Source organism: Populus nigra, chromosome 18 (assembly GCF_951802175.1).
Source record: "Populus nigra chromosome 18, ddPopNigr1.1, whole genome shotgun sequence".
NCBI classification, from domain to species: Eukaryota; Viridiplantae; Streptophyta; class Magnoliopsida; order Malpighiales; family Salicaceae; genus Populus; species Populus nigra.
The window spans coordinates 5,701,197-5,712,435 of NC_084869.1; positions in this window are offsets into that span (position 1 = coordinate 5,701,197).

Here is an 11,239-nt window from a genome sequence, read left to right on the forward strand (position 1 = left end):
GCATTTTATAGTCTTCATCTTTCAGATAATGCGTTTTCTACCCTATTTTTTTTTATTTCAAGTGTGCTTTCAAGCCCTCACATACCAGATAATGTGCTTTCTAATCTATCTCTTTCCTCTGAGTGCGCTTTCTAACCTTCACCTCCTAGATAACACATTTTTTAGCCCTATCCATTTATTTTGCTAAGTGCGTTTTCTAGCCTTCACCAACCAGAAAATGCATCTTTAAGCTCTATCTTTTTTTTTTAGTATGCGTTATAGCTCTCACCTCTTAGATAATGCACTTTCTAGCTCTATCTTTTTCATTATAAATGTGTTTTACAGCCCTCACCTACTAGATAGTGCACCTTTGAGCCATATCTTTTTTGTTTGAGTGCATTTTAAAGCCCTCACCTACTAGATAATGCATTTTCTAGCCCTTTCTCTTTTCTTTTGAGTGTGTTTTTAATCCCTCACTTGCCAAATAGTACGCCTTTGAGCCCTATCTATTTTCTTCTGAGTATGCCTTTGAGCCATCACCTTCCAAATAAAACGTCTTTAAGCCCTATCTCTTTTACATAGTGTTTTTTGCATTATTTTATTCTGAGTGCACTTTTAAGCCCTTACATGCCAGATAATGTGTCTTTAAGCCCTATCTATTTCCTTCTAAGTGTGTCTTTGAGTCCTTACCTTTTAGATAACACATCTTTGAGCCTTATGTTTTTTACATAGTGCTTTAGGCACCATTCCCTTCTAAATGCGCCTTTGATCCTTCACCTTTCAGATAGCGTGTTGTTGAGCCCTATCTCTTTACATAATACTTTTGACACTATTTTCTTTAGAGTGCGCTTTTTAGTCCTCGCTTCTGACATTTTTTTTAGATTTGTCATTCTTAGAGATCTTTGAATATCCCATTATTTTGAGAAGGATTAACCACTTCATGATTTGGTAAATCTACATCATTTTATCTTTTCTTCTTTACAAGCTTACTATCTAAATATCTAAAGTCTCTTACAAGACTTTCGGTTGTAAGTGTCACCCATGTGCAACATCATGATGAATCGTCCTCCTGAAGCAGGATTAACATGAATGGGTATGATAGAAAGAATAAGAAATTCTTATCTTTTATTAATGAAACCAAAAGAATGGGAGTTGTCATCTAGGGAGTTGTCATCTAGTATTAAGGTCACTAGGAAACCTATTGGACTACGAGAGTTTGGATAAGGGGACAGGTTGTGAATAGGAAAGACGTATCACCCTTAGAACACCTTACTTAGGATAAGCTGCATTGCTATTTGTCTAAAATAAACTAAAGTCTTGTTGTGTTTTCTAACTGTTGATCCGTCTAAGATTTTTAAAAAGTCTTCATCAGTAAGGAGATCCTTATCTTATCATATGAAAACTTAGTCATTCTAAAGTCAAGACATAAATAAAAGGAATTGTCTTTTATTTAATATCGGAAATACATTTTACGTACAAGTTCACAATCCCAGATATTAAAAAAAATATATGTTTTGGTGTTTTTGAAATATAAGTCAAATTCTTATGACTTTAATAAACTAGTTATGAATCCAAATAAAGATGCATGCAAACTGAAAAAAGCTATTTTTTATGATTTTTATATAAGGAAATATACAGATATAATCTATTTTAAGACACTTGGCCATATGCATATAGATAAAACACACTTTTTTTTGGTATTTTCTTATAAGGAATTTTGATTTTTTTTGGGTTTTTCAATGAAAGACAAGTATTTTTAATATCAGGTCGGTACTTTACAATATAAATTTAATATCCTAATATTAAATAAAAAGGCCTAAAAATATGTGAGGGACCAAAAAATAAATAAAAAGTCCTTGAATTTTTTTCAATTTTTTTAAAATTATTTGGGGGTTTGTTTGGTAAAACCTCTTTTATTTAAAAAACATAAAATTGTCAAAGTAGGCTTAAGGGTGTGTTTGCCAAACAATCCCTTCGACCAAAAAACTTAACAAAAAGAAAAGTCATCCAAACAAAGCCTTATAAATTGACCCAAACTTGACCTGTCTAAGTCAACCCGAAGTGTTGGTTCAACCATGAACCAAGCCAAAAATAAGATTTGACTAGGAAAATTAACCAAAAGCAAAGGTTTAATCCGAAACAAATCAAAGTAAAAAAAAAACACAAAAAACATAGAAATTTCACATAAAAATAGATCAAATGCACAATCAAACAAAAAAAAAATGATGAATGTTCTTCATGAACCCAAAAACACAAAACACGAAGACCAGAACTTAAGCAATAAAAGGCATGGTTTTATGCACAAACCAATATAGATCAATAATCAAGTGTCAGTTTGCCTTGATTATCACTTAAAAGCCATACTTTTATCAAGAATGAGTTTCGATTCAAAATCAAAACTCTAAGATTAAACCCACAAAAACATGTTAATGATGCTTGAAAGTCTAATTAATTACTAATAAAGATATATGAACTTACAGAAAACATAATTAAATCAAAACGAGCTCTAAAACTAGTACACACGATAATATTCATCGGATGCAAATAAACCCAAAATTGCTCTAAAAACCATGCCAAACCCAAAATGACCTTTTTGGACCACTAAAACATGCTTTCTTTGTTCTAGCAAGATACATTATCAAAACCAAACATACTTTAATATAAAAAAAAACAACTAATAAAAACAACAAATCATCATAATCATGCATAAAAACAATCTAAGTTTAAAAAATGGCAACCTAAAGAAACCTATATTTTATGCAATCTTGATCCAAACCAAACACTTTATCATTATACAAGACTCAAGCAAAACTCAAGAGCCAAGAACATGCTTTAAACATACTAGAAAAACAAGAAAACAAACAATGTAACAATGTCATTTAAACCCCCCAATAAAAGTATCTAGAAATCTAACAAGTTAAAAGCATTAATCCAACACACATCCCAGGCTACAAATATATAAACTTATGGCAGCTATAGCCCTGAAAATAGACCTAAACAATAAGAAAAATAGACATAAAAAGACCATCAAAATGATTAAAAAACATACTAAAAATAACCAAAATAAAATCAAATCTTAAAAGCATTTAAAACAAAACACTAAACTATCAAATAACAATTATAACATGGATCAGGGGAGGAGGGGTGTGCTCATTGAGCTCCACCACCTCATCAAGAGTTGAGATTCCTTTTGTTTTCTTTTCTGTCAGTTTTCCTTGTCTCTAGGTCCCTAACAAACTGTGGGAGTTTTTAAAAATTTTAATTTATTATCAATTCATCAATTGATTAATTTATATTTGAAAGATCAAATGCATCATTTAGTAACGTGTTATGATCCCTCAAATATTAGAAAAAGTCATTAGTGGTTTGACTTAACCTTTAAATGACTAGTTTCTCAGTGTAATTAATATCATTTCATTAATAATGTTCTGATTTAATATTAAAGTATGGAGTATGTTTGTCATGCTAAATCATGTTTGTTCTCTACATAATAGTTATTGATCATTTAAATAAAATTTGAAACTCTTTTCAAATCTCATTCCACCTTGGCCAATGATTTCTTAGTTAATACTATTTGAGAACAGATGAAACATTTTCCCTAATTCACCTAAGGTGATTAATCCTCTCTTGATCACTCAAGTTCTTTCATATAGTTCATGCTACATCTAATGTTTCTCTTGTCATTACCTCGATTAAGATAACATGTAATAAGATCAAAGCATAATATTCTCTATATAAGATGACTTAGTGATTTCAAGTTTAAGGATCACTTACACAATCATCACAAGAGCCTTTTCATAGTCATAAGTGATCTCTCCATATGGAATTCTTATGTGGGTCACCTACATATTAGTTCTAAGTATCCCCTAATACCTTAGCTTATGAGAACAATTGCTTATTTTTATAAAAGAAAGAACATAATATGTATTAAGAGAGCATATTATGAATGAATGTTCATACTTTGATACAATAGGAATCCCATAATTATAACAACTTTATAATTTGTTTTGCAAATAATTTTTGTTCCATGAACTTTATCTTTACTCTAAATTCATTAATCTAATATTATATGAATATTAAAGATAAATTAAGCCTTTATCAATAATAAATATGTAGTTACATAAATATAATAATGTCACATGTAACCAACTGATTGGCTACAAGATATATTAAATTAACAATCTTCCACTTGCACTAAAGTCAATTGCTCATATATCTAATATTATATTGCTCTATATAGCATTAATGTTTCTGCATGGATAGTGACTTAGTAAGAGGATCTTCTATAGTCTCTTCGGTAGATATTCAATTTATCTTTACATCTTCATTTCATTGATTTCTCAAATCAAATAAAAATTTTTAAGTACTTGTTTGGATCATTGATGAGACCTTGGTTCCTTTGCTTATATAATGACTCCATTATTATCGTAGTATAGCGAAACTGGATCAACAATGCTAGGAACTGACACTACCAAAAGATTGATGTCTTTTTCCAAGTGCAGGAGTGTCGAAGTAATAAATAACCTGGCAAGACCGGGGTCGAACCACAGGGAGGTTACTTGTATAATTATAAGCAACAATAATACTACAACAATAGTAACAATAATAATAATAATAATAGTGATAATAATAATAGTGAAGAAGAAGAGGAAGAAGTTGATGAGAACTTTAAGATGAAAGATTAACGTAAGGATTAAACAATGATAACAACAAATGTCAAGGTTAGAGGATCCACTAATGATATTTCAAACAAGTATAGTATAAACCCTTATTATTCAGTTGGAAACCACACACAAGGAGGTTCCAATCAGATTATAAATTGTTAACATGATTACATTAGCTATCTTATTCGAATAATGCTAATACTTGTAAATGTTTTCAGGCATTCATGATTATAACTTATGTTAACAACAAATCAAGTTCCTTTCATAGCTCAGGTGTCGGTTATACCATACAGTATGGGCTATGAAAGTGCCAAGTATTTGTTGTACCAAGTGTTATACAACATAAATCTAGATTAACCATTTAACAAGCAAAGTATTAAAAGTGAATAAGATAACAAATATAAAGCATGTTAGTATCCAACATTAAAGTCCATGTTGAGTTTATATTATACTTATCCTTACACCATTAGTGTAGCCTTTTCACTTTGACATAATTAACTTAGCTAGACATAATGAAAGAAAGAAACATAAATAAACAAGATAAGAACATAAGTAAGATAAAAGTTAACTAAGTAAAGGAAAGGAAATGAAAGGCATAAACTTGATATTAATGAAAGCAAAGCATAAGCAATACAAAGAGAGAAAGCAAGAGCATGATCTTGATCTCAACACCAAGATGCCTAAATACATGGCAAATGCCTCTTTTTATAGGCCAAAATTTGGAACTATTGATTTGTTGACTAATTGATGAGTGGGTGGCCACATCTTGACTTAGTGACAATTCTTATCTTCTCTGTCTGCTAAAAACATCATTGATAACGTCATAATTTGAACAGACTTCAATCATGAAAGTTCTAGGAAATTGTCTCATCTTTCCAGGGTAAACATTTGGGATCATTTGGACTTCTATAACTCGAGATATGGGCTGAACACTGAACAGTGTCTAAATCCAAGATCTACAGCTCCAGATATGACCCAATTACCGAACAGTGTTCCAGTTTGGACTGCAGGACAAATTCGGACTTCTTCTTTGTTGCTACAATTTGGACTTGAAAACAGCCTTGTTAAATCTTGGGCTCCACATGAAAGTTGTAGGCCTATGTCTTATCTTTCCATCCATATAAAATGGACCTAAATCCAAGATCTACAGCTCCAGATATGACCCAATTACCGAACAGTGTTCCAGTTTGGACTGCACCAGCATCTCTTTTCTAAGTTTGGCCATCTCTTTGTCCTTTCAATTTCAGTACTTCAACTCATCAATCAATTCTTTCATTTATGTGATAGGCCTGCATTTAAGATGAACATTTACCATAAATTAAAGGTATGTTATATAATTAGATATGTTATTATAAAACATGCTTTAGTTAAGGAGTTATTAATACTTCAAGTGTAAAATGATGATATAAAACCTTGATAAAAATGCACTTTCAAGTACTAATCAGGAACCAACTTAGTTCATTAATGAACTTCTTGATCCAAATAACCTCTTTATTTCTTAGAACATAGAGTTGTACTCTTATTCGGTTGTAGAATTAGTTGTGCTTTCTTGTTTGGAACTCTTCCAACTTAGAGCTCTACCATTTAAAGTAAAACATATTATTGCTATCCCTTTTTATAAAATAATAATAATAATAATAATAAATAAGATAAATGCAAGGAAATACACCTGGAGCAATCCTAAAAAGAAATGCATGAGCCCAATGATGGATGACTAGAATGCCAAGCAAGGTTGATATGTCAAAATAGCAAACCAAGGTTTTAATTGACAAAACCCATAAGTAAAAATGTTTGTTTTTTGGTGTTTTAAGACTTAATTGGAATTTGTTTTTTTAAAAATTAATTATTTAATTAAGGGTTTCATCGCAAGGAAAATCAACTTTTGGAGGTCAATTGAAACAATTAATGTTTAAGGACTCAATTGAAAGCTAGAAAGTTTAAATTAACCAAATCAGGGGCTTAATTGTATAAGAATCAAAGTATGGTTAGTGAATAGGGGCTTAATTGAACTTTTTATGAGCCAATAATCACTTTGTAAAACGCCCATGACTTCAAGGACTGGAATCAAGAGAAATTAAGGGTCAAATAGAAAATGTTAAAAGTTTAGTGGTTATTTAGGGGCGTAATTGAACAAATCATTAACCAAGAACTAACTTGTAAAAGGCGCTCGAAATTGGGGGTGACAAATGAAGTTGACAAGGACACAATTACATGAAATTATAAAGAAAAAGGGAAATTAAGGATAAAATAGAATGAAATCAGAAGATAAGGGATTGAATTGAACTTTGGCCGATCCCATATCAAAAGAAAACCCTAATCTATAGGAATTAGTCAAAACAGCGTCGCTAAAGGTACTATGCTTCTTCGTTTTCAGTTTTTGGGTGATCGAGGGGGCATTTTCAGACATTTTCAACCATCCCAAAGGCTAAAATCACCACCATTCGACCAAAAAACACCCTCTTTACAACCCCATGTTTTAATATCAAATGTTTATATCTTATTTTCTCCATGGATCTCCACAACATCTTGTCTCTAGTAAGCCAATACCATAGTTTCAAGCATTATGTTGTTTGGGTGGACACTTCCAAACGTTCAAATATGGAGTTACAAACCTCCAAATCAAGCAAGAATGAGTCTAATCAAAAGGCATACACCTTCTCTACCAAGTCCAGGTGGGCTCAGGCGATGTTGACACCAAAGATGCTCTGACGAGGTTTTGAAAGTGGTCGACCCAGTCAGCCTTGACAGGAACACTCAGTTGTAGAAGAACGTTCAACTTTTTTGTTTGTTTCCACTTAGAAGCATCTAAAAGGATTACATCAAGGGTTTAAAACTTTTCTCCCATGATCCAAAGGTAGAAAACACCCACCTTGATCTCCAAGCACCCTAAAAAACAATCTACACCCAAAAGCAACAGCTCATTGGCAAAACCAGTTAGGTTTTAGTCTATTGGGACCCTAGACAATTCATCTAAAAGACCTAAACCTGCTTATAAAAGAAGAAGTTAAAGAATAGAAGAAAAGGGAAGAAGAGAAAAAAAACTAAAGAGAAAACATAGGGAAAGAAAAGAAGAAAAAAGAAGAGGAAAGAAACTTAGGCTAAGGGGCAAGGGTCCTATCCAAAAAGCTTTTAAAGCTTCATCTCTGGTCTAAGGATGTCTGGAAACAAGAAAAAGGAAAGCAACACCAAGAGCTAATCCAAATTTGAATTTTCAAAGCTAAGAAGGTATACACATTCAAACCTTGAAAATGGAGTCCATGAGGCCTGTCAAGTCCTTCTTTTATGTTCAATATGAAGTCTTGAATGCCATGATATGCTCTTGATTGTTTTTCTACCATTTTATTACATGAAACTTAGGTTTAAAGGATTGTCAAAAGTTGCAGCAAAGAGATGGTGCATTTTTGTTAGTGAAAGGATACCCCCTGCTACTAGGTAGTTGGTCTAACCATTTGAGGTGAAAATGGTCAGATTTTGAAACTCATTCTGTCAAAATTTGATTGTTGTTTTGAGTCGGCAACTTTTAGGTTTGGAATCAATGCATTATTTTGAGTTTTTGTGTTGTTTTGTTGTTTCTTTGACCATAATTATGTTCCTCATCGATAGTATGGTATACGAGGATAAGAAGAAAACATTTTAGAGGCTAAAATGGTCTTTCTAGGCATATTTTGTATTTGTTGGTTTCCTGGGCAGCATTTTGTAGGCTTAAGGTAGATTCATCCATTGAATGTTGCCTTCAAGACTTGCTTGGTTTAGTTTCTGGTTTAGATAGGTCCGCTCATCATCTTTGATAAGTAATTTAGGAGTTTTTCACATCAATAACATGTTTTAATGGATTTAAATTCTAGGGTTTTGATTTCAATGAAAACCCTTTTTGGGTGAAATTGTGTGATTTTGTTGATCATTAAAAGAAATCAACCCTTGATTCTTGATCTATGGAAGATTACGGTTGCGATGTCGCGGTCGCACAAATTAATCATCCTATCTTAAAACACAACACACAAGATAGTATAGAGCAAGCAAGGGGTCGATCCCACGAGGAAGATTTAGTTCAGATTTTTATGCCATTCATTATGCAATTGGGGGGTTTTGATTTTTGATGATCTAAACTATGGAAGAAATTAAACTAGTAAACAAAATCAATTGAAACCAAAATTAATCAAGAAAACAAACCTTGGTCGCAAGCATACATCCACCAACAGAAATTAGAACTGATCATGGAAACGAAACATCAATTTATATTCTGAATATTTATCTCTTCTTAACATTAGTTAGTTAACAGATCCGCCGTATAACTAACCCTAACCATCAAACAACCACAGTGTCCGCACTAGTAATTTAATTCAATGGCAGCCTTAAGAACTAGATAAGTTGATTAATCAAGAAAACATAATTGTCCGCAGTCTATGTTTAATTTGATTGAATGTTCTTCCTAAAATTAATAACGTAGATCCGCCACAATTTTAAACTCAGTTGCTTCACAAGTTCATATACCATAACTCCGGTTTTGATATCAAACTTAATAATAGATTGTCTACAATAATAACTTAGAGTCCGCTCTAGCAATTAAAATAAACAATCATAGGAAAAATAAGCATAGGAGAACAAACATATTCATCATATAAATTGAAAAGAAAAGGTAAAATAAATCTCACAGTTCTTGAAATCCGAAGGTTTCTGTATCTTTACAACCAAGAAAAAGTGTTTAGCCTTGCATGTTTGTTGAACAACTAATCAAAAAGACGGAAGAATGCATAATTTTGAGTTTCTTAGAGGAGGGGGGCGTTTTTCTCCTATTGGTTGGCTGCCCCCCTTCTCTTCTTTCATTTTTTATATTCTAAGAAACCCTAGTCTCTATTTTACAAAATAGTACTCCATTAAGTAGATTGTTTACATTTAAGTACTTTAATAACTATTTTCCTAAAAAAGAAGAAATAGTCTTCCATGAAATCTTCAAGCTTTGACTTAGAGGAGCTAAATTGCTGAAATAAAAACTTGGATATCGGTTTAGATGCTTCAGAACGTAATTTGGACTCGTTTCTTCACGAAACCTGTTTGCTGGCAGAATTCATATATCATCTTTGAAAAATCATATCTCCCTTATATGACATCGTTTTTGGCTGAAATTTGGACCGTGTATAGAGCTTTCAGTCTGAATCTAAAACAATTAAGTTTGTATCAATTAGACTTCTGTAGCTCCAGATATTCAAGTCGGAATGGACAGAGGTCAACATTGGCAGATTGCGAGATTTGACTTTGAAGGCTGTGATTTCCATGCTCTTCCTTATTTTATTTTCTTGCCTTAGATTTCCAAAAAGGTATGGATGTATCCTTTCTAATTCCACTGGAATCACTTTATTTCGACCTCTAGAGCTCATGCTCTACACAAAACATCGACTGAAGGTCAAATCTGCTAATTACCTCCAATTTACTTCTTTTTGCATCTTTCATCCAAAAGTGCCTTCAAAACATAAAACAAAGACTATCAAGGCATTTTATATATTAAAAATAGGCAAAACATTAGTTAAATATGGGTGAAACTATCGAATAATATGGTTGCATCAATTACGAATAGAATAATCCCCTCTTTTGTTCGAAATCTGCTATGGATTGAGAACTATGTTTTGTGAAGAGACAAAGAACATTCATTTGTTTTGTTTTTTCTTTTCTGTTTTGATCCATTTTTTATAAAAAAAAATTTGAGTTTTCATGTTTTTGCCATTTTTGATATGTTTTGTTCCTATTTTCTTTTCTATGGTTTGTTTCTAAGTTGACTCGGTCAGGTCAAACCTAACCGAGTTAACCTCAATCGGGTCAACCCATTTGGGTTGACCCAACTGAAATAAAAAAACAAAAAAATAATATAATAATATAAAAAACAACATAAAATCATTTTTTTGCTTTTTTTAGTCTTTGGTTTTTATGATGTTTTTTTCTTAGAAAAATTCCTCTTAAACCTCTCTTTTTTTATTCTCTCTCTTTTTTTATTCTCAAGAAACTACAAGTAAAAATAATGTTTTTTTGTTGTTGCATACGACCAAGTGTCTTAATAATACAAAGAAAAGCATATCACATGGTATTTCCATATAAAAATTCAAAATATATATTTTGAATGTGTTTTAGGATTTAATAATCAGTTTATTAAATTCATATGAATATGACCAATATTTCAATAAACCACCTTTTTTTAATTCATGACAATCAATGGTTAAAAATCCTGGTATAAAATGTTAGACCTACAAGTGAGGCTGATAATTGAAATATCGGAGTTAACTGAAAAATTCTCAAAGTTATTCTAAACATTCACCAATTTTAATTGGGAGTATTTTTCACCGTAACATAAATTATGAAGATTTTTTAAGAATTTATTTTAGTGCACGGGTCCATGATAAATTCTTAAACACTGGGTTTATTCATACAAGTAAATCTCAATTCTAAACCTTTAAACCACATCAAATCACGCAAAGCAGTTTATCTAAATAGGGTGCGTTGGGGGTGCTAATACCTTCCCTAGCCACAACTAGTCCCTTACCCTTGAATCTCTGATAAGACTAGTACACCTAGGTTCCCTAGCGACTCTGAACTAAACAACTAGGTGG